At 49.8% G+C, this 25,094-nt stretch overlaps 1 long non-coding RNA gene across 1 annotated transcript; it reads right to left on the bottom strand.

The window, feature by feature from the left end:
* Positions 1–5,537: 5,537 nt before the first annotated feature.
* LOC131424652 (uncharacterized) lies at positions 5,538–9,410 on the bottom strand. Its single transcript, XR_009228027.1, has 2 exons — positions 7,892–9,410; positions 5,538–5,976 (listed from the first exon to the last, which is right to left on the bottom strand). It is a non-coding gene; the product is annotated as an uncharacterized LOC131424652 (long non-coding RNA).
* Positions 9,411–25,094: the final 15,684 nt, after the last annotated feature.

The raw sequence follows: 25,094 nt of genomic DNA on the forward strand, positions 1-25,094 counted from the left end.
TAAAGAAACTCCTCACCTACACGGGCTTGCATTCCTTACCTACTGTGCCTTTTCTCTCTACGGGTTTCCCTGGTGGAAGATCCCAGTCTTACTGTCCACCTTTAAACCCTGCTACTCTCCTCCCCGCTGCTCAGGACTCCCACCTCTCCTTCTCTTACCCATTCATGCATTGAAACTCTGGAGGAGCTTCTCCCACACACAGGAAGGCCCCTGCTTGGGGCCACACACGCATGGTTCACAGATGGCTCCTCCTTCCTTCAGGAGGGAGTCTGTGGGGCAGGGTCTGCTACAGTCTCCCTAGCCTCCGTTGTGGAAGCAGCTCCCCTCCCCAGTAACCCTCCACTCAGCAGGCTGAACTGGTCGCCCTCACCAGAGCCTTCACTGAGGCAAAGGGAGCCTCCCTCCATGTCTACACTGACTCCCAATACCCCGTCCACATGCTTCTCTCCCACTCTGCTATCTGGAAGGAGCGCGGATTCCTTACCACCAAGGGAACTTCATTACTAATGCCCCTTTACCTCCGATCTCCTTAGGCCTCAGAGCTTCCCTCTGGCACTGGAACTGAGGACGGCAGCTAAGGAACCCCTTCTCCAGTGGCACTTCCTTTCCTGACCTCTCTCCTTGCCACAGGCCTTCTGCTAATGCTTGCCCCCTGCACCATTTCTTCAAGCCTAGATGCAAAGGATCTCTAACCAAACCGTGAACCAGCTGCTGTCACAGGGCTTCCAACCCCTCACCAAGCTTGGGCCGTCTGGAGTCAGCATGCCTGGCACCCCCTGACCCTCTCCATTGCCTCAATGACACTCTGAGTCCCTAACAAGTGTCCAGAGTCCACCTCTTCCCAGCAGGAAGAAGCTACAGAAGATTGATCTTTGCCCCCTGTCCCTTTAGGGGCCCAATAACAAACAGAAAAGAGGAAAATGTAAGGTCCTTGCTTAGGCATCTTGACGGCCATCTTAAGTGACAGCCGCCATTGTAAGAAAAATTTTGCTTTCCCACCCAAGGGCATTTCTGAGAAAGGCTCACCTCTCCCTCATCCCAACCCCACCCTTAGGACCTGCCTGGCTCTAATCCCTGAGCCTGCCCCATAAAAGTCCCAAACCCAAGCCTGTTTTGCCTCTCTCCGTCTATGGAGAGGTGTGCCTGTTTGTGAGCTCTGACTAATACACCCCCGTGTGTATCTCTGCCTGGTCTGCGTCGTTCATTCCTCGCTCACTCATCTCCTGGTTCCTCACTTTCCTGTCCGTCGGCTGGCTAAATAAAGACTCTCCAATTTGAACAAAATGGACTTGGCATGTTTTCTGAGTGGTCTGCTCCGTAACAGTCTCCTTCCCTTCCTCTGCCTCTTCTAGGATTCTGCCCCCCAAACTTGTGACCCACAATGCCAATCCCTTACCCCCAGGCCCCGAATGCCCATTGCTCTCAGCATCCAGTGTCTGCCTTAGGAGCTCACAGCTGCCTCAGGGAAGGGCTCCAGCAAACTCCACCTCACGTCTTTGCCTCATTCAAATCTCCCCTTAGCCCGGACTCTTACCCTGTGGTTCTGGTGGTTTCCAGCCATTTAAAATGTACTTTAAACTCTTTAGTGTTCCAAAGGAGGGGTTGTCTGAAATGTTTTATATGAAAAGTCATGACACTTAGAAATATGTTTTACTGTCTTATCTTTCACCGAAATGTCTTTTGTCCCTGTCTTTTCCTTGGAGTTACTGTTAGACCAGGATGCAAGGAAAGACCACTGACTCCAATTAAAATCAAATTAAAGCAAGCTTATTATTTCAACCAGCCAGGCTGCCTCTCCCAACAAAAACTACGGGAACTAGACAGCCCTGCATCTTTCCTGCAGCCCAGCTTTATAGCCCAGAAAGTTACACAAAGCGGGGTTAAGATAACAAAACTCTGAGGAGCATAACACAAAGGCTAGTTTACACTTTCGCTGGCCCCAACATCAGAATTTATGAAGGTCATTAGAGCCTCAGAGAGGGTCGTTATCTGGCCAGGGAAGGCCAAGATTTACGAGGCATCACTAAAGTTTCAGAGAGGGCTGCTGTCTGGTAAGAGAGAGCCAGGCACGGGTGAGTTCAAGGCACGGGCAGGCATTCCAAGCCAGTTCAGAATTTGCAGTAATTTATAGTGAAGCCGAAATTATCTTTTCATGGCTTTGTGGTGAGATGGCTCCCAATTTTAAGAGGGAATCAGCCTGGGTCTATCATTGCCTATTTTTCTAGAATGCATGAGTACAACTCTCTTGTTGTTTGTTGGATAAACAAGTTGTGCTGGAGCCTTGGCTTTGGGGGTCTATGCCTACCTACACGGGGCCAACCTCTCGGTACCACTTCCTGCAAAACACTAGTTTTAACCTTAAGGGTCTTGGTCAAGACAGTCCTGCTCCCTCACCTCCTGTGTGTCTCTTGGTCAGGTCAGCCCCTCTCCCTCACTTCCTGTGTGTCTCTAGGTCAGGTCAGCCCCTCTCCCTCACCTCCTGTGTGTCTCTAGGTCAGGTCAGTCCCTCTCCCTCACCTCCTGTGTGTCTCTTTGTCAGGTCAGTCCCTCTCCCTCACCTCCTGTGTGTCTCTTGGTCAAGACAGTCCTGCTCCCTCACCTCCTGTGTGTCTCTTGTTCAGGTGAGCCCGTCTCCCTCACCTCCTGTGTGTCTCTTGGTAAGGCCAGCCCCTCTCCCTCACCTCCTGTGTGTCTCTTTGTGAGGTCAGCCCCTCTCCCTCACCTCCTGTGTGTCTCTTTGTGAGGTCAGCCCCTCTCCCTCACCTCCTGTGTGTCTCTTGGTCAGGTCAGTCCCTCTCCCTCACCTCCTGTGTGTCTCTTGGTCAGGTCAGCCCCTCTCCCTCACCTCCTGTGTGTCTGTTGGTCAGGCCGGCCCCTCTCCCTCACCTCCTGTGTGTCTCTAGGTCAGGTCAGTCCCTCTCCCTCACCTCCTGTGTGTCTCTTGGTCAGGTCAGTCCCTCTCCCTCACCTCCTGTGTGTCTCTTGGTCAATACAGTCCTGCTCCCTCACCTCCTGTGTGTCTCTTGGTCAGGCAGCCCCTCTCCCTCACCTCCTGTATGTCTCTAGGTCAGGCCAGCCCCTCTCCCTCACCTCCTGTGTGTCTCTTTGTGAGGTCAGCCCCTATCCCTCACCTCCTGTGTGTCTATTGGTCAGGTCAGTCCCTCTCCCTCACCTCCTGTGTGTCTCTTTGTGAGGTCAGCCCCTCTCCCTCACCTCCTGTGTGTCTCTTGGTCAGGTCAGTCCCTCTCCCTCACCTCCTGTGTGTCTCTAGGTCAGGTCAGCCCCTCTCCCTGACCTCCTGTGTGTCTCTTGGTCAAGACAGTCCTGCTCCCTCACCTCCTGTGTGTCTCTTGGTCAGGTCAGCCCCTCTCCCTCACCTCCTGTGTGTCTCTTGGTCAGGCCAGCCCCTCTCCCTCACCTCCTGTTTGTCTCTTGGTCAGGCCAGCCCCTCTCCCTCACCTCCTGTGTGTCTCTTGTTCAAGACAGTCCTGCTCCCTCACCTCTTGTGTGTCTCTAGGTCAGGTCAGCCCCTCTTCCTCACCTCCTGTGTGTCTCTTGGTCAGGTCAGTCCGTCTCCCTCACCTCCTGTGTGTCTCTTGGTAAGGCAGGCCCCTCTCCCTCACCTCCTGTGTGTCTCGTGGTCAGGCCAGCCCCTCTCCCTCACCTCCTGTGTGTCTCTAGGTCAGGCCAGCCCCTCTCCCTCACCTCCTGTGTGTCTCTTGGTCAGGTCAGTCCCTCTCCCTCACCTCCTGTGTGTCTCTAGGTCAAGACAGTCCTGCTCCCTCATGTCCTGTGTGTCTCTTGGTAAGGCCAGCCCTTCTCCCTCAGCTCCTGTGTGTCTCTTTGTGAGGTCAGCCCCTCTCCCTCACCTCCTGTGTGTCTCTTTGTGAGGTCAGCCCCTCTCCCTCACCTCCTGTGTGTCTCTTGGTCAGGTCAGTCCCTCTCCCTCACCTCCTGTGTGTCTCTTGGTCAGCTCAGTCCCTCTCCCTCACCTCCTGTGTGTCTCTTGGTCAAGACAGTCCTGCTCCCTCACCTCCTGTGTGTCTCTTGGTCAGGACAGTCCCTCTCCCTCACCTCCTGTGTGTCTCTTTGTGAGGTCAGCCCCTCTCCCTCACCTCCTGTGTGTCTCTTGGTCAGGTCAGTCCCTCTCCCTCACCTCCTGTGTGTCTCTAGGTCAGGTCAGCCCCTCTCCCTCACCTCCTGTGTGTCTCTTGGTCAGGCTAGCCCCTCTCCCTCACCTCCTGTGTGTCTCTTGGTCAGGTCAGTCCCTCTCCCTCACCTCCTGTGTGTCTCTTTGTGAGGTCAGCCCCTCTCCCTCACCTCCTGTTTGTCTCTTGGTAAGGCCAGCCCCTCTCCCTCACCTCCTGTGTGTCTCTTTGTGAGGTCAGCCCCTCTCCCTCACCTCCTGTGTGTCTCTTTGTGAGGTCAGCCCCTCTCCCTCACCTCCTGTGTGTCTCTTGGTCAGGTCAGCCCCTCTCCCTCACCTCCTGTGTGTCTCTAGGTCAGGTCAGCCCCTCTCCCTCACCTCCTGTGTGTCTCTAGGTCAGGTCAGCCCCTCTCCCTCACCTCCTGTGTGTCTCTAGGTCAGGTCAGTCCCTCTCCCTCACCTCCTGTGTGTCTCTTAGTCAGGCCAGCCCCTCTCCCTCACCTCCTGTGTGTCTCGTGGTCAGGTCAGCCCCTCTCCCTCACCTCCTGTGTGTCTCTTGGTCAGGTCAGTCCCCCTCCCTCACCTGTGTGTCTCGTGGTCAGGCCAGTCCTGCTACCTCACCTCCTGTGTGTCTCTTAGTCAGGCCAGCCCCTCTCCCTCACCTCCTGTGCGTCAAGGGCCTGGGATCTGGCAGACTCAGGTGTGAACTGCCTGTAGCCGTCTGTTCCATTTCCTCTTCACCTGCTGTTCTTACAGCCTCAGTAATTTTATATTGAAGACTAAATACTGTATTCTGAAAGTGGACCAGTGGACTTTCTATTTTTCGTAACCCCCTTTTCTTTTTATACCTTGTCGTCTCATTTTCATCTTGCTTCTGTACCCCTTGGCATTGCCAGGCATCCTAGTCCTGTTGACTTTCTGTGGGGGAAACCATCCATGGTAATGCACTCCCCCTTCTTAGCATTCTGGATAGCCATCCTGGTGGTCAGGAGCACCTGGTAGTGTCCTTCCCAGCTCCATTGAAGCTTCTCTTCTCTCAGGTCTTAAGGTCTTGATTAAACCAAGTAGTTGAGCGGCAATCTATCGATTGCAAACTCCAGAGGAGGAGTCTCAGAAAGGAGTCCCTTTACCCAAGAGATGATAAAGTGGAGGATATGGCCAGCACATATTCTCTTAAAGACTGGTCTTTAGTTTCCTTGGTGGGGAATTCTGCAGTTTTTCCCAAACAAGGGAGCCCACATAGTAGCTCCTAATAAGTGTCAGGGCTAGATAGTCATACCAGCAAACAAACAAAGACAAAACAACAATAAAACCTCGAAACACAGATCAAATCCTCCTATTAGGACGTTAGGAAGATCTGTAGGTCTCTAATTGATTCAAAACCAACGTGTGACTGCTCATTTTGATATTTATCAGGCACTCCTGTGTAAAGACCCTTCCTTCCCAACCTTGCAGTTTCACTGATTTGGGGAGGACTGACACAAATGTGCACCTCAAGTTACCTTAAAGAGACCATGCCTTTTCCTAATGTCCATGTGTGGCTGTGCTTTGGCCACACTCTGTCACCACATGCTTAATACCAAGTTGGTCAAAACTGACCCTGTTCCTACCTCTGTTGGGGTCAGCTGAGATTCCTCAGAGATCCTTCTTGGGAACACTTGAAGTCGGAGTACTGGATTTCAACCTGCATATCTATAGTTTTGTTGTCGCCCCTTCCATTTAATTGGGGTCAGTATTAGCCCTGGAATTCAGCCTTGTGTTCTTTCTGTCCTATAGGTGATGGCTTATTGTCTCAGATACACTCAGGTTGTTCTGATAGAAGCAGTGTTCTGCAAAACACAAAGAGGTAATAAAGTTTTACAAGGAAAATACAAAATGAAGTTAACAAGAGCTAATCTCAGCAGCTTGGGAGACTGAGGCAGGAGATCTCAAGTTCAAAGCCAGCCTCAGCAAAAGCAAATCCCTAAGCAACTCAATGAGACCCTGTCTCTAAATAAAATACAAAATAGGGCTGGGGACATGGCTCAGTGGTTGAGGTTCCTCTGAGTTCAATCCTTGATACCAAAAATAAGTAAATAAAGTTAACAAGAGGAAAAACATATTTGGTTTATATAATAGCTTTGAACCAAGAAACATAATCTCTAAAACTGCACTAATATATATTTAATATCTATTTTGCCTCCACAAAGATTCATAACTTTATCAACTCAATCACATATAAGAAACCTTACAAATTTTACTTTCTTTTAAAACTCTTTTACAATCTTAAATTACTTTTATTTTTTTAAAATTTTTATTTTTTTAGTTGTAAATGAACACAATATCTTTGTCTTATTTATATATTTTTGTATGTGGTGCTGAGGATCGAACCCAGTTCCTCACGCATGTGAGGCAAGCACTCAGCCACTGAGCTACAACCCTAGCCCCCCTTAAATTACTTTTATAATTTTCCCAAACTTTACTTAGTTTTTTATTATATCCCTTGTTTACTTTGAGATCACAGTGATCTGTACAACAAGAACCTATCTTTGGAACACACCTTTAAATGAGCTTAAGCCCAGTCCACTTTGGGGTCATCCTGACATGAAGTAGGGCGGAAGGCAGAGCTTTCTCTCAGGGAAGGCGAGGCTCTGGACAAATCTTAGGTAAAGTGTCTATTTCTCAAGCTGATCTTTGCCTCTTTTTAAAATATATTTTACAAAGTTCTCATATGATATTTCCCGGATCTGTGTGAATGTGAGTGAACACAACACAGCATCACATCTGCAACATGAATTAAAAGCTAGAAGAGCTCTTCACGTTCTATTTGTGGACAACGTGGCAAAGAATTTCCATGATGCATATTGCCAATCTTTAAACAATCATGATCTCCTTATTACCTTCCAAAAATACAATAAATCCCACCCAGTGTAACCTAATGGATATAAAAAATTATCTTGATAGATAAAAATAGATCAATGTTTTAGACTTTGTTTTATATCAGTGCATTAAAATCCGACCTTAGAAAACCCTTTAAATAATTTTTACTGACCATATTAATTACCGACTGAACTAATCATAGCCAACTTAATCACCCATACAAACTTTTGGAGATTTACTTTCCACAAACATTCTGCAATCTACTTAGACATTCTACAATTTGTTTACAACCTTAGGTTTTGGTTTTTTTTTTAAGTTGTTGAGGTACTTTATTTTTTATTTATTTATATGCTGAGAATTGAACCCAGGGCCTCATACATGCTCGGCAAGTGCTCTGCCACTGAGCCACAACTCCAGCCCGATATGACCTTAGTGTTAGTTTTTCCTTTATCTTGGACTATCACACAAAAATGTTACTTTATCATACAAATTACTTTCTCATCCAAAAACATTTTTTCTTTCTAATTTTTCATATTAAATACATTTTATATCAATAATTTCCTTATATCTCTCTCTTTAGACTGGTGTTCACGGGCAGCAGAGTGTGCGGGGCCTGGCCCCCTGCCCACCAGCAGAGTTCTCAGAAGATCCTGGGACCAGATCCACAGAGATGGGCATCTAGGGGGTCCTGTGGGTGCTGATCTAATCTCCCCAGAGCAGACACCGCCCAGCAGAGCCCCTGAGGCCTGATGAGACCTTAGCCCCACCTGCTGGAACTCCCCACAGGACTCTGCCGCAGCCACCCCCTGGGACAGACGCCAACCAACAGGACTTCCCACTGCAGCCCACCCGCACCGGGAGGGGGGACACCCAGAGCTCCCTTACCCCGTCCGTCCAGCCACTCCAGCCCGCAGCTCCGCGAGCCACACGGGAGAGCAAGCGGTTAGCAACCCCAGCCTGCTCTCTTCCAGCCCATGGCCCAAGAAAAGATGGCAGAAAGGACAGCGGGGCACAGCAGTGACGTCACCCTTGTCAGCTGTTCTGACCTCCTCAGTGGAGACAGCTCTTTCACTTTTCATTAAGAATATTTTTTTCCTCCTTTTTCCTTTGTGGTGACTCTTGCTGTGCTGCATGGTTTGTGGATGTGTGTGTGTGTGTGTGTGTGTGTGTGTGTCTTTTTTCTCCTTTTTAGCATTCTTTGTGACAATTATTCTCCCTCACCGTGTCTTTGAGGGTCAGGGTGTGTGGTTTGTTTACTTTGGGTTTGTTGTTTTCTCTTGGTCTCTTTTATTCTCCCTTAACATCCATATTCTCTGTTCTCTCCTTCTCCCTTTACTTTTTTTTTCTATTTTTCCTCCTCCTTTTCAAGAACCATCACTTTATCTCTTCAGCTTTTCTCTGTTCACATTTTGAACATTCTAAACTTTCTTCAACCTTCCTATCACACTTTTTTCTCTCAATGAGCTGTATTTTCACCATCTTTTGGCCTATCTAGTTTATAGGATTGTGCCCCTGCCATTTATGTTGCTGCAGTTATCAGTACTGACACCTGCTGATTTATGCCAGATCTAGTTAACAATTACTCATTGTTCTTGCTGTTGGCAATCACTGGCCCCATGGTTCCCATTTCTGTGGTAATTCGTGTTCTAGATGTCATAACAGACAAGGGTTTTATTTGAATGCTGTATTTGTTGCTTGGGTTGTTGCTATTGTTTCTCTGTGAGGTGATAAAAATCTACAGGGACACTACAAGCTCACAGATTAGAGATTTTGCTGCTGAACCAAACCCAGCCAAAATATAGTGTACCTCATTTCACACACAGATTAATCACACTTAAACTTCAAGTATGCTTTAATACAAAGAATAGAACAGACAAAGACCCAAAACTAATGGCCAGGCCCCAAGTGAGAATGACATGACTGGCAGTGGGGGGTACCTCAGATCCCATGGATCTACCATGCGGCCTGTGCAATGGTTTCATTAATGAGGTTCTTGGCATAAAGTTAGTTAGAAGAGATCGAAATAAAACACACAGACTCAGTTACCTTATTTCTATTGCCAGGTCCAAGACGGCTCCCCTCTCTGGCTCCAACCTCTAACTGCCCAGCAGGGCAGCAAGGATTACTCAGGGCTAGCAGGAGAGAGAGAGAGTGAACACGCCAGGGAGTAGCCTTTTATTGGGGAACAAGAAATTCAAGGGATAATTCCATCCAATGAAGGTTGAGGGGGGACTGCACTCCAAGGTCAGGGTCAGTGATTGGGCCCCTGGGGTCAGTGGTCAGTCACACCCCTACATGGACGGGTTCTCTCATCAGGAAAGGGCCGGGAAAATTCCGACACAGCCAGAAGCCTCAGACCCTTAACAGGAGCCGCCCAGTCACGTGTCAGGATGGCTTCCCACACATGGACATCTTTTTTTTTTTTTTTTTTTTTAATTTTTTATTGTGGGTTGTTCAAAACATTACAAATTTCTTGACATATCATATTCCACACTTTGATTCTAGTGGGTTATGAACTCCCACCTTCACCCCATACACAGATTGCAGATTCACATCAGTTACACATCCATTGATTTACAAATTGCCATACTAGTGTCTGTTGTGCTCCGCTGCCTTTCCCATCATCCACCCTCCCCCCTCCCCACCTCTCCCCTCCCCTCCCCTCCTCTCTCTCTACCCCCTCCACTGTATAACCCTGAGGGTCTCCTTCCATTACCGTGCAATTTACCTTCTCTCTCCCTTTCCCTCCCACCTCTCATCCCTGTTAAATGTTAATCTTCTTCTCCTGTTCTTCGTCCCTACTCTGTTCTTAGTTACTTTCCTTATATCAAAGAAGACATTTGGCATTTGTTTTTTAGGGATTGGCTAGCTTCACTTAGCATAATCTGCTCTAATGCCATCCATTTCCCTGTAAATTCTATGATTTTGTCATTTTTTAATGCAGAGTAATACTCCATTGTGTATAAATGCCACATTTTTTTTATCCATTCGTCTATTGAAGGGCATCTAGGTTGGTTCCACAGTCTTGCTATTGTGAACTGTGCTGCTATGAACATCGATGTAGCAGTGTCCCTGTAGCATGCTCTTTTTAGGTCTTTAGGGAATAGACCAAGAAGGGGAATAGCTGGGTCAAATGGTGGCTCCATTCCCAGCTTTCCAAGAAATCTCCATACTGCTTTCCAAATTGGCTGCACCAATCTGCAGTCCCACCAGCAATGTACAAGTGTACCCTTTTCCCCACATCCTCGCCAGCACTTGTTGTTGTTTGACTTCCTAATGGCTGCCAATCTTACTGGAGTGAGATGGTATCTTAGGGTGGTTTTGATTTGCATTTCTCTGACAGCTAGAGATGTTGAGCATTTTTTCATGTACTTGTTGATTGACTGTATGTCCTCCTCTGTGAAGTGTCTGTTCAGGTCCTTGGCCCATTTGTTGATTGGGTTGTTTGTTCTCTTATTGTCTAATTTTTTGAGTTCTTTGTATACTCTGGATATTAGGGCTCTATCTGAAGTGTGAGGAGTAAAGATTTGTTCCCAGGATGTAGGCTCCCTATTTACCTCTCTTATTGTTTCTTTTGCTGAGAAAAAACTTCTTAGTTTGAGTAAGTCCCATTTGTTGATTCTAGTTATTAACTTTTGTGCTATGGGTGTCCTATTGAGGAATTTGGAGCCCGACCCCACCGACTGTAGATCGTAGCCAACTTTTTCTTCTATCAGACGGCGCGTCTCTGATTTGATATCAAGTTCCTTGATCCATTTTGAATTCACTTTTGTGCATGGCGAGAGAAAGGGATTCAGTTTCATTTTGTTGCATATGGATTTCCAGTTTTCCCAGCACCATTTGTTGAAGATGCTATCCTTCCTCCATTGCATGCTTTTAGCCCCTTTATCAAATATAAGATAGTTGTAGTTTTGTGGATTGGTTTCTGTGTCCTCTATTCTGTACCATTGGTCCACACGCCTGTTTTGGTACCAGTACCATGCTGTTTTTGTTACTATTGCTCTGTAGTATAGTTTGAAGTCTGGTATCGCTATACCGCCTGATTCACACTTCTTGCTTAGCATTGTTTTTGCTATTCTGGGTCTTTTATTTTTCCATATGAATTTCATGATTGCTTTCTCTATTTCTACAAGAAATGCCATTGGGATTTTGATTGGCATTGCATTAAACCTATAGAGAACTTTTGGTAATATCGCCATTTTGATGATGTTAGTTCTGCCTATCCATGAACAGGGTATATTTTTCCATCTTCTAAGATCTTCTTCTATTTCTCTCTTTAGGGTTCTGTAGTTTTCATTGTATAAGTCTTTCACCTCTTTTGTTAGGTTGATTCCCAAGTATTTTATTTTTTTTGAAGATATTTTGAATGGAGTGGTTGTCCTCATTTCCATTTCAGAGGATTTGTCGCTGATATACAGGAATGCCTTTGATTTATGCGTGTTGATTTTAAATCCTGCCACTTTGCTGAATTCATTTATTAGCTCTAATAGTTTCTTTGTAGAGCCTTTTGGGTCTGCTAGATATAGAATCATATCATCTGCAAATAGTGATAATTTAATTTCTTCTTTTCCTATTTTTATGCCTTTAATTTCTTTCGTCTGTCTAATTGCTCTGGCCAGTGTTTCGAGAACTATGTTGAAGAGAAGTGGAGAGAGAGGGCATCCCTGTCTTGTTCCAGATTTTAGAGGGAATGCCTTCAGTTTTTCTCCATTCAGAATAATGCTAGCCTGAGGCTTAGCATAGATTGCTTTTACAATATTGAGGTATGTTCCTGTTATCCCTAGTTTTTCTAGAGTTTTGAACATAAAGGGATGCTGTACTTTGTCAAATGCTTTTTCCGCATCTATCGAGATGATCATATGGTTCTTATTTTTAAGTCTATTGATGTGGTGAATAACATTTATTGATTTCCGTATATTGAACCAGCCTTGCATCCCAGGGATGAATCCTACTTGATCATGGTGTACAATTTTTTTTATATGTTTTTGTATCCGATTCGCCAGAATTTTATTGAGGATTTTTGCATCTAGGTTCATTAGAGATATTGGTCTGTAGTTTTCTTTCTTTGAAGTGTCTTTGTCTGGTTTAGGTATCAGGGTGATGTTGGCCTCATAGAATGAATTTGGAAGTTCTCCCTCCTTTTCTATTTCCTGAAGTAGCTTGAAAAGTATTGGTATTAGTTCTTCTTTAAAGGTTTTGTAAAATTCTGCTGTATACCCATCGGGACCTGGGCTTTTCTTAGTTGGTAGTCTTTTGATGGTTTCTTCTATCTCCTCAATTGATATTGGTCTGTTTAGGTTTTCTATATCCTCCTGACTCAATCTGGGCAGATCATATGACTTAAGAAATTTATCTATGCCTTCACTATCTTCTAATTTATTGGAGTATAAGGATTCAAAATAGTTTTTGATTATCTTCTGTATTTCTGAAGTGTCTGTTGTGATATTGCCTTTTTCATCCCGTATGCTAGTAATTTGAGTTCTCTCTCTTCTTCTCTTCACTAGCATCGCTAAGGGTCTGTCGATTTTGTTTATTTTTTCAAAGAACCAACTTTTAGTTTTGTCAATTTTTTCAATTGTTTCTTTTGTTTCGATTTCATTAATTTCAGCTCTGATTTTAATTATTTCTTGCCTTCTACTTCTTTTGCTGTTGTTTTGCTCTTCTTTTTCAAGGATTTTGAGATGAAGTATGAGATCATTTATTTGTTGGTTTTTTCTTTTTTTAAGGAATGAACTCCAAGCAATGAATTTTCCTCTTAGAACTGCTTTCAATGTGTCCCATAGATTCCGATATGTTGTGTCTGTGTTTTCATTTATCTCTAAGAATTTTTTAATTTCCTCCTTGATGTCTTCTATAACCCATTGATCATTCAGTAACCTATTGTTCATTCTCCAATTGATGTATGCTTTTTCCTTCCTTCTTTTATCGTTGATTTTCAGTTTCATTCCATTATGATCAGATAAGATGCATGGTAATATCTCTACTCCTTTATATTGTCTAAGAGTTGCCCTGTGACATAATATATGATCTATTTTTGAGAAGGATCCATGTGCTGCTGAGAAAAAAGTGTAACTGCTTGATGTTGGGTGGTATACTCTATATATGTCAATTAGGTCTAGGTTATTAATAGTGTTATTGAGTTCTATAGTTTCCTTATTCAACTTTTGTTTGGAAGATCTGTCCAGTGGCGAGAGAGGTGTGTTGAAGTCTCCCATGATTATGGTGTGGTGGTCTATTAGACTCTTGAACTTGAGAAGAGTTTGTTTGACGAACATAGCTGCACCATTGTTTGGGGCATAAATATTTATGATTGTTATGTCTTGTTGGTGTATGGTTCCCTTAAGCAGTATGTAGTGTCCCTCTTTATCTCTTTTGATTAACTTTGGCTTGAAATCTATTTTATTTGATATGAGTATGGACACGCCTGCTTGTTTCCGAAGTCCATATGAGTGATATGATTTTTCCCAACCTTTCACCTTCAGCCTATGTATGTCTTTTCCTATCAAATGCGTCTCCTGTAGGCAGCATATTGTTGGGTCTTGTTTTGTGATCCATTCTACTAGCCTGTGTCTCTTAATTGGTGAGTTTAAGCCATTAACATTTAGGGTTATTATTGAGATATGGGTTGTTCTTCCAGCCATATTTGTTTATTTCTGTTACTAAACATTGTTTGTTTTCCTCTTTGATTGTTTCCCCCCCCCTTTACTGTCCTACCTCCCACTGTTGGTTTTCATTGTTATTTTCCATTTCCTCTTCCTGTAATACTTTGGCTAGGATGTTTTGAAGAGATGGTTTTCTAGCTGCGAATTCTTTAAACTTTTGTTTATCGTGGAAGGTTTTAATTTCATTCTCCATCCTGAAGCTTAATTTCGCTGGATACACAATTCTTGGTTGGAACCCATTATCTTTCAGTGTTTGAAATATGTTATTCCAGGATCTTCTAGCTTTCAGAGTCTGTGTTGAAAGATCAGCTGTTATCCTGATTGGCTTGCCCCTAAATGTAATCTGCTTCCTTTCTCTTGTAGCTTTTAAAATTCTCTCCTTATTCTGTATGTTGGGCATCTTCATTATAATGTGTCTAGGTGTGGATCTCTTATGATTTTGCACATTCGGCGTCCTGTAGGCTTCTAGGATTTGGGATTCTGTCTCATTCTTCAAGTCTGGGAAGTTTTCTTGTATTATTTCATGGAATAGACTGCTCATTCCTTTGGTTTGGAGCTCTGTACCTTCCTGTATCCCAATGACTCTTAAGTTTGGTCTCTTAATGTTATCCCATATTTCTTGGATGTTCTGCTCATGGTTTCTTAACAGTCTTGCTGAGCTGTCTATGTTCTTTTCCAGTTGAAATACTTTGTCTTCATTGTCTGATGTTCTATCTTCTAAGTGTTCTACTCTGTTGGTAGTATTCTCCATTGAGTTTTTAAGTTGGTTTATTGCTTCCTGCATTTCTAGGATTTCTGATTGCTTGTTTTTTATAACCTCTATCTCCCTGTATAGTTGATCCTTTGCTTCCTGGATTTGTTTGCGTAATTCGTTGTCGAAGTGATCTTTCATTGTCTGATTTTGCTGTTTAATGTCTTCCTTGATACTCCAGATCATCTGAAGCATGTATATCCTGAATTCTTTATCTGACATTCCATCTGCTGCAGCTGTTACCTCTTCTAAAGTTGCGTTGACCTGCATTGCTTGTGGTCCTTTCTTTCCTTGTCTTTTCATACTGCTTGCGTATCTTTCCTGCAGGTGCGGGCGGCGGCTCTGCTCTCTCCTTATTCCAATTGGGGTGTCGTGGCTACCACGCCGGCAGGTCACTGGGCCTGTTCTGGGAGCTGGTGGCGGCTCTGTTCTGCCCCTACTCCAATTGGGGTGTCGTGTCTGTCGTACCAGCAGGCCACTGGGCCTGTCCTGCTGGTCGGTCGCAGATCTGCCCACCTTTCGGGCACGAGTGGAGGCTCTGCTTTGCCCCTACTCCAATTGGGGTGTCGTGACTACCCCGCCTGCAGGATGCTGGGTCTGTTCCTGGCAAGGGAGGCGACTCTGCTCTGTCCCTACTCCAATTAGGGTGGTGTTTGTACCCCGCCGGCAGGCTCCTGGGCCTGATCCGCCGGTCTGTTGTAGGTCTGCCTACCTTGAAGGCGCTGGCGGCGGATCTGCCCTGCCCCTCCTACCACGCCTGCGGACCCCTGGGCCTGATCTGCAGGTTGATCACTGGTCTGCTCACCCTGCGGGCACGGGTGGCGGTTCCGCTCCACCCCCACTCCAATTGGGGTCACGTGACCACCACACCGGCAGGGCCTGATCCGGGCGTGGGATAAGGATCTGCTCTGCCCCTACTCGAGTTGGGGTGACGTGTGTACCACACTGGCAGGCCACTGGGCCTGACCCGCCAGGCTGTCACAGGTCTGTTTACCTTGCAAGCGCGAAGGGCGGCTCTGCCCTGCCCCTCCTACCACGCCCATGTACTACTGGGTCGTGGGTCTGCCCACCTGGCGGGTGTGGGTGGCGGCTCCGCTCCGCCCCCTCTCCAATTGGGGTCACGCGGTCACCACGCTGGCGAGCCGCTGGGCCTGCTCCGGGGGCTGGCGGCGGCCCGGCTCCTTCCCTCCGGCTCGAGGACAAATTGAGGAGACTCGGGTGACTGAGCCTCACCCCCCTTACCAGAAGACCAACTGCTTATGTCACCGCTGGTATTGATGAAGATCTCTCCTCCACCGCTTTCTGCTGACATCAGATCTCTGCCATGTTGGTATCCTATGCGAATGGCAGCATTTCGTTCCCCTTGCCAGGCAACCCAAGCAATGGGTGAGTCCTGACCTGCCCTCAGCAGGACCCGGACCGAGACACAGTTTCCGCGGGCTCCTAGCCCCGGTCCAGGGAAGTTCCGGGAGCCGGAACTCGGCCGCTCCGTGCTCGGTGTAAGCTCCTATAAGTGTAGGCTCCAAGAAGCAGCCCCCGCGGGCTCAGTTCCGGGAGCCGGAATTCGGCCGCTTAGTGTTTGGTGTATGCTCTGATAGTAGCAGGGTCCAAGAAGCAGCCTCCGCGGGCTCCGCAGCCCTGAGCCAGGGCGGTTCCGGGACGGTTCCGGGAGCCGGAACTCGGCCGCTCTGTGCTCGGTGTAAGCTCCTATAAGTGTAAGCTCCAAGAAGCAGTCCCCGCGGGCTCAGTTCCGGGAGCTGGAATTCGGCTTCTTGGTGTTTCGTGTTTGCTCTGATATTAGCAGGGTCCAAGAAGCAGCCTCCGCAGGCTCCGCAGCCCGGAGCCAGGGCGGTTCCGGGACGGTTCCGGGAGCCGGGACTTGGCCGCCCCGCGCTCCGTGTTCACTCCGATAAGATCAGATTTTAAGAAGCCCCCAGGCGCTGAACCCTAGCAATCTGTCTGCAAGCCGCAGGCGAATTGCAGCCTGAAATTACCTGTTCTATGGCTGAATGAGCTGCGGTCAGTCAAAAACAGGTGTGGTGACGTCAGTTTACCAACATGGTGGCTGCTGGCCTCCTCTGTGGTCTGACCGGTGTGGAGAACCGAGATGGACCGCTTCCTTCCCCGTCTCGAACCCAGAATTCAGCCCTGAGTGCGGTGCTTGCGCGTCTGGCAGAAACTGCAGCGCTGTAACCCTGCGTCTCTATCCCAGCGCGCCTTGCAGACTCTAGCCGCGGGGCGATTTGCTGAATAAGCAGTATTACCCTCCGTGCGACAAACCTCTCGCGTTTGAGTCCCCGTAGCCGATCCTCATGCGATGGAAATCCTTCCTCCAGGTTCCGGCGCACCCCACTATTGCTGGAAATTCCTAACAAGATATCCTTTAGCCGTCCTGACTTGTCATACTCCCACACAGTGAAGCAGCACACGGGGGTAATGCACTCCCCTCGCCGCCATCTTCCCCTATCACATGGACATCTTTTCCTACAGTAAAGTCAGAACTAACATCAAGGCTACAGGTACCACACTTATGGGGACTCCACTCTAGGACACTTTGTTAGAGGAGGATGTGCACTAAAAAGGCCCACATGTAAAAGTAGAAGAGAAATCCATTCCACCATATGCATAAAGTCCAAAACATAGGAATACAAGAAATATATTTTAATTCACCAGATAATGACTGCAAAGACATCGAAGCAGGTGAAATACTAGATAAAGTATTCAAAAGAATGATTATAAAAATGATTAATGAATTCCAAGAAACTGAGGAAAAAGAGCTGAATGAATTAAGAAGTCAGTACAAAATACAAATGAAAAATCTAAGAAGGAGATAGATGTATTGAAAAAGAACCCAACAAACCTTTTGGAACAAAAAGATCCACTATATCAAATAAAATGTTCAGTTGAAAGTCTCTCTAATAGAGTAGATAATACTGAAGACAGAATTTTAGAGCTGAAAAACAAAGTTGGTAGCCTTAATTATTCATACAGTAATAAAGAAAAGAAAAATAAATAGCCATGACCAGAAAATCCAAGAACTCTGCAACATTAAGAGACCAAATTTAAGAATCACTGGAATTTAAGAGGGTTATGAGATATGGCTAATGGCATAAATAACTTCTTCAAGGAAATCGTAATAGAAAAATTTCCAGACTTTGAGAATGAGATGAACATTCAGATATAGGAATCATTAAGAACTCCTAATAGATAAGATTAAAAAGAAACAATAAAAATTCCTAGTATAGAAGCAAGGATAGAATTTTAAAAGCCTCAAGAAAAAATATCAGGTAACATTTAGAGAGAGGCCAATCATGATTATTTCTGATTTCTCAACACAAACTTTAAAATCCAGGAGGTCATGGAATGATGTTCCAAGTCCTGAAAGAAAAAACTTTCAACCAAGATTGCTATATCTGCAAAGCTATGCTTCAGAATTATAGAAGAAATGAAAACCATCCAAGATAACAAGAAACTAAAAGAATTCATGACTGCTAAGCCAGCACTTCAGAGAAACCTTACAGAAATACTTACTGCAGAAGAAATAAAAACAAACACCAGAGCTCACAAAAACCCAATCTCCTTTGAGAATTAGCTAAGTGAATGATAAACAGGACCAAAGAAAACATTATCAATTAACCAAAATGGCAGAAATTAATAAACATCTCTTCATAATAATATTAAATATAAATGACGAGTGGCTGACCTGACCAAGAGACACACAGGAGGTGAGGGAGCAGGACTGTCTTGACCAAGAGACACAGGAGGTGAGGGAGAGGGGCTGACCTCACAAAGAGACACACAGGAGGTGAGGGAGAGGGGCTGACCTCACAAAGAGACACACAGGAGGTGAGGGAGAGGGGCTGGCCTGACCAAGAGACACACAGGAGGTGAGGGAGACGGGCTGACCTGACCAAGAGACACACAGGAGGTGAGGGAGCAGGACTGTCTTGACCAAGAGACACACAGGAGGTGAGGGAGAGGGACTGACCTGACCAAGAGACACACAGGAGGTGAGGGGCTGACCTGACCAAGAGACACACAGGAGGTGAGGGAGCAGGACTGTCTTGACCAAGAGACACACAGGAGGTGAGGGAGAGGGGCTGACCTCACAAAGAGACACACAGGAGGTGAGGGAGAGGGGCTGACCTCACAAAGAGACACACAGGAGGTGAGGGAGAGGGGCTGGCCTGACCAAGAGACACACAGGAGGTGAGGGAGAGGGGCTGACCTGACCAAGAGACACACAGGAGGTGAGGGAGCAGGACTGTCTTGACCAAGAGACACACAGGAGGTGAGGGAGAGGGGCTGACCTGACCAAGAGACACACAGGAGGTGAGGGAGAGGGGCTGACCTGACCAAGAGACACACAGGAGGTGAGGGAGAGGGGCTGGCCTGACCAAGAGACACACAGGAGGTGAGGGAGAGGGGCTGACCTGACCAAGAGACACACAGGAGGTGAGGGAGAGGGACTGACCTGACCAAGAGACACACAGGAGGTGAGGGAGAGGGGCTGGCCTGACCAAGAGACACACAGGAGGTGAGGGAGAGGGGCTGACCTGACCAAGAGACACACAGGAGGTGAGGGAGAGGGGCTGGCCTGACCAAGAGACACACAGGAGGTGAGGGAGAGGGGCTGACCTGACCAAGAGACACACAGGAGGTGAGGGAGAGGGGCTGACCTGACCAAGAGACACACAGGAGGTGAGGGAGAGGGGCTGACCTCACAAAGAGACACACAGGAGGTGAGGGAGAGGGGCTGCCTGACCAAGAGACACACAGGAGGTGAGGGAGACGGGCTGACCTGACCAAGAGACACACAGGAGGTGAGGGAGAGGGGCTGACCTGACCAAGAGACACACAGGAGGTGAGGGAGAGGACTGTCCTGACCAAGAGACACACAGGAGGTGAGGGAGAGGGGCTGACCTGACCAAGAGACACACAGGAGGTGAGGGAGAGGGGCTGTCCTGACCAAGAGACACACAGGAGGTGAGGGAGAGGGGCTGACCTGACCAAGAGACACACAGGAGGTGAGGGAGAGGGGCTGACCTGACCAAGAGACACACAGGAGGTGAGGGAGAGGGGCTGACCTGACCAAGAGACACACAGGAGGTGAGGGAGAGGGGCTGGCCTGACCAAGAGACACACAGGAGGTGAGGGAGAGGGACTGACCTGATCAAGAGACACACAGGAGGTGAGGGAGAGGGGACTGACCTGACCAAGAGACACACAGGAGGTGAGGGAGAGGGGCTGACCTGACCAAGAGACACACAGGAGGTGAGGGAGAGGGACTGACCTGACCAAGAGACACACAGGAGGTGAGGGAGAGGGACTGACCTGACCAAGAGACACACAGGAGGTGAGGGAGAGGGGCTGACCTCACCAAGAGACACACAGGAGGTGAGGGAGAGGGGCTGGCCTGACCAAGAGACACACAGGAGGTGAGGGAGAGGGGCTGACCTGACCAAGAGACACACAGGAGGTGAGGGAGAGGGGCTGACCTGACCAAGAGACACACAGGAGGTGAGGGAGAGGGCTGTCCTGACCAAGAGACACACAGGAGGTGAGGGAGAGGGGCTGACCTGACCAAGAGACACACAGGAGGTGAGGGAGAGGGACTGACCTGACCAAGAGACACACAGGAGGTGAGGGAGAGGGGCTGACCTGACCAAGAGACACACAGGAGGTGAGGGAGAGGGACTGACCTGACCAAGAGACACACAGGAGGTGAGGGAGAGGGGCTGACCTCACCAAGAGACACACAGGAGGTGAGGGAGAGGGGCTGACCTGACCAAGAGACACACAGGAGGTGAGGGAGCAGGGACTGTCTTGACCAAGAGACACACAGGAGGTGAGGGAGAGGGACTGACCTGACCAAGAGACACACAGGAGGTGAGGGAGAGGGACTGACCTGACCAAGAGACACACAGGAGGTGAGGGAGAGGGGCTGACCTCACAAAGAGACACACAGGAGGTGAGGGAGAGGGGCTGACCTCACAAAGAGACACACAGGAGGTGAGGGAGAGGGCTGGCCTGACCAAGAGACACACAGGAGGTGAGGGAGAGGGACTGTCCTGACCAAGAGACACACAGGAGGTGAGGGAGAGGGACTGACCTGACCAAGAGACACACAGGAGGTGAGGGAGAGGGGCTGGCCTGACCAAGAGACACACAGGAGGTGAGGGAGAGGGGCTGGCCTGACCAAGAGACACACAGGAGGTGAGGGAGAGGGGCTGACCTGACCAAGAGACACACAGGAGGTGAGGGAGAGGGACTGACCTGACCAAGAGACACACAGGAGGTGAGGGAGAGGGGCTGACCTGACCAAGAGACACACAGGAGGTGAGGGAGAGGGACTGTCCTGACCAAGAGACACACAGGAGGTGAGGGAGAGGGGCTGACCTGACCAAGAGACACACAGGAGGTGAGGGAGAGGGGCTGACCTGACCAAGAGACACACAGGAGGTGAGGGAGAGGGGCTGACCTGACCAAGAGACACACAGGAGGTGAGGGAGCAGGACTGTCCTGACCAAGAGACACACAGGAGGTGAGGGAGAGGGGCTGACCTGACCAAGAGACACACAGGAGGTGAGGGAGAGGGGCTGACCTGACCAAGAGACACACAGGAGGTGAGGGAGAGGGGCTGACCTGACCAAGAGACACACAGGAGGTGAGGGAGAGGGGCTGACCTGACCAAGAGACACACAGGAGGTGAGGGAGAGGGGCTGACCTCACAAAGAGACACACAGGAGGTGAGGGAGAGGGGCTGGCCTGACCAAGAGACACACAGGAGGTGAGGGAGAGGGACTGCCTGACCAAGAGACACACAGGAGGTGAGGGAGCAGGGACTGCCTGACCAAGAGACACACAGGAGGTGAGGGAGAGGGACTGACCTGACCAAGAGACACACAGGAGGTGAGGGAGCAGGACTGTCTTGACCAAGAGACACACAGGAGGTGAGGGAGAGGGGCTGACCTGACCAAGAGACACACAGGAGGTGAGGGAGAGGGGCTGGCCTGACCAAGAGACACACAGGAGGTGAGGGAGAGGGGCTGACCTGACCAAGAGACACACAGGAGGTGAGGGAGAGGGACTGACCTGACCAAGAGACACACAGGAGGTGAGGGAGAGGGGCTGACCTGACCAAGAGACACACAGGAGGTGAGGGAGAGGGGCTGACCTGACCAAGAGACACACAGGAGGTGAGGGAGAGGGACTGACCTGACCAAGAGACACACAGGAGGTGAGGGAGAGGGGCTGACCTCACAAAGAGACACACAGGAGGTGAGGGAGAGGGGCTGCCTGACCAAGAGACACACAGGAGGTGAGGGAGCAGGACTGTCCTGACCAAGAGACACACAGGAGGTGAGGGAGAGGGACTGACCTGACCAAGAGACACACAGGAGGTGAGGGAGAGGGGCTGACCTGACCAAGAGACACACAGGAGGTGAGGGAGAGGGCTGACCTGACCTAGAGACACACAGGAGGTGAGGGAGAGGGGCTGACCTGACCTAGAGACACACAGGAGGTGAGGGAGAGGGGCTGGCCTGACCAAGAGACACACAGGAGGTGAGGGAGAGGGGCTGACCTGACCAAGAGACACACAGGAGGTGAGGGAGCAGGACTGTCCTGACCAAGAGACACACAGGAGGTGAGGGAGCAGGACTGACCTGACCAAGAGACACACAGGAGGTGAGGGAGAGGGGCTGACCTGACCAAGAGACACACAGGAGGTGAGGGAGCAGGACTGTCTTGACCAAGAGACACACAGGAGGTGAGGGAGAGGGGCTGACCTGACCAAGAGACACACAGGAGGTGAGGGAGAGGGACTGACCTGACCAAGAGACACACAGGAGGTGAGGGAGAGGGGCTGACCTCACCAAGAGACACACAGGAGGTGAGGGAGAGGGACTGACCTGACCAAGAGACACACAGGAGGTGAGGGAGAGGGGCTGACCTCACAAAGAGACACACAGGAGGTGAGGGAGAGGGGCTGGCCTGACCAAGAGACACACAGGAGGTGAGGGAGAGGGGCTGACCTGACCAAGAGACACACAGGAGGTGAGGGAGCAGGACTGTCTTGACCAAGAGACACACAGGAGGTGAGGGAGAGGGACTGACCTGACCAAGAGACACACAGGAGGTGAGGGAGAGGGACTGACCTGACCTAGAGACACACAGGAGGTGAGGGAGAGGGGCTGGCCTGACCAAGAGACACACAGGAGGTGAGGGAGAGGGGCTGACCTGACCAAGAGACACACAGGAGGTGAGGGAGAGGGACTGACCTGACCAAGAGACACACAGGAGGTGAGGGAGAGGGGCTGACCTCACAAAGAGACACACAGGAGGTGAGGGAGAGGGGCTGACCTCACAAAGAGACACACAGGAGGTGAGGGAGAGGGGCTGGCCTTACCAAGAGACACACAGGAGGTGAGGGAGACGGGCTGACCTGACCAAGAGACACACAGGAGGTGAGGGAGCGGGACTGTCCTGACCAAGAGACACACAGGAGGTGAGGGAGAGGGACTGACCTGACCAAGAGACACACAGGAGGTGAGGGAGAGGGACTGACCTGACCTAGAGACACACAGGAGGTGAGGGAGAGGGGCTGACCTGACCAAGAGACACACAGGAGGTGAGGGAGAGGGGCTGACCTGACCAAGAGACACACAGGAGGTGAGGGAGAGGGACTGTCCTGACCAAGAGACACACAGGAGGTGAGGGAGAGGGACTGACCTGACCAAGAGACACACAGGAGGTGAGGGAGAGGGGCTGGTCTGACCAAGAGACACACAGGAGGTGAGGGAGAGGGGCTGGCCTGACCAAGAGACACACAGGAGGTGAGGGAGAGGGGCTGACCTGACCAAGAGACACACAGGAGGTGAGGGAGAGGGACTGACCTGACCAAGAGACACACAGGAGGTGAGGGAGAGGGGCTGGCCTGACCAAGAGACACACAGGAGGTGAGGGAGAGGGGCTGACCTCACAAAGAGACACACAGGAGGTGAGGGAGAGGGGCTGGCCTGACCAAGAGACACACAGGAGGTGAGGGAGAGGGGCTGACCTGACCAAGAGACACACAGGAGGTGAGGGAGAGGGGCTGACCTGACCAAGAGACACACAGGAGGTGAGGGAGAGGGGCTGACCTGACCAAGAGACACACAGGAGGTGAGGGAGAGGGGCTGGCCTTACCAAGAGACACACAGGAGGTGAGGGAGACGGGCTGACCTGACCAAGAGACACACAGGAGGTGAGGGAGAGGGGCTGACCTCACCAAGAGACACACAGGAGGTGAGGGAGAGGGACTGTCTTGACCAAGAGACACACAGGAGGTGAGGGAGAGGGGCTGACCTGACCAAGAGACACACAGGAGGTGAGGGAGAGGGGCTGGCCTGACCAAGAGACACACAGGAGGTGAGGGAGAGGGACTGACCTGACCTAGAGACACACAGGAGGTGAGGGAGAGGGACTGACCTGACCAAGAGACACACAGGAGGTGAGGGAGAGGGGCTGGCCTGACCAAGAGACACACAGGAGGTGAGGGAGAGGGACTGACCTGACCAAGAGACACACAGGAGGTGAGGGAGAGGGGACTGACGTGACCAAGAGACACACAGGAGGTGAGGGAGAGGGGCTGGCCTGACCAAGAGACACACAGGAGGTGAGGGAGAGGGACTGACCTGACCAAGAGACACACAGGAGGTGAGGGAGAGGGACTGACCTGACCAAGAGACACACAGGAGGTGAGGGAGAGGGGCTGGCCTCACCAAGAGACACACAGGAGGTGAGGGAGCAGGACTGTCTTGACCAAGAGACACACAGGAGGTGAGGGAGAGGGACTGACCTGACCAAGAGACACACAGGAGGTGAGGGAGAGGGGCTGACCTGACCAAGAGACACACAGGAGGTGAGGGAGCAGGACTGTCTTGACCAAGAGACACACAGGAGGTGAGGGAGAGGGGCTGACCTGACCAAGAGACACACAGGAGGTGAGGGAGCAGGACTGTCTTGACCAAGAGACACACAGGAGGTGAGGGAGAGGGGCTGACCTGACCTAGAGACACACAGGAGGTGAGGGAGAGGGACTGACCTCACCAAGAGACACACAGGAGGTGAGGGAGAGGGGCTGACCTGACCAAGAGACACACAGGAGGTGAGGGAGAGGGACTGTCCTGACCAAGAGACACACAGGAGGTGAGAGGGGCTCCAAGAGACACACAGGAGGTGAGGGAGAGGGGCTGTCCTGACCAAGAGACACACAGGAGGTGAGGGAGCAGGACTGTCTTGACCAAGAGACACACAGGAGGTGAGGAGAGGGACTGACCTGACCAAGAGACACACAGGAGGTGAGGGAGAGGGGCTGACCTGACCAAGAGACACACAGGAGGTGAGGGAGAGGGGCTGACCTCACAAAGAGACACACAGGAGGTGAGGGAGAGGGGCTGACCTCACAAAGAGACACACAGGAGGTGAGGGAGAGGGACTGTCCTGACCAAGAGACACACAGGAGGTGAGGAGAGGGCTGCCTGACCAGAGACACACAGGAGGTGAGGGAGAGGGGCTGTCCTGACCAAGAGACACACAGGAGGTGAGGGAGCAGGACTGTCTTGACCAAGAGACACACAGGAGGTGAGGGAGAGGGACTGACCTGACCAAGAGACACACAGGAGGTGAGGGA

The sequence above is a fragment of the Marmota monax genome, unplaced genomic scaffold (assembly GCF_021218885.2).
Source record: "Marmota monax isolate L192 unplaced genomic scaffold, Marmota_monax_Labrador192_F-V1.1 WCK01_AAM20220418_F8-fsc01748, whole genome shotgun sequence".
Lineage (NCBI taxonomy): Eukaryota > Metazoa > Chordata > Mammalia > Rodentia > Sciuridae > Marmota > Marmota monax.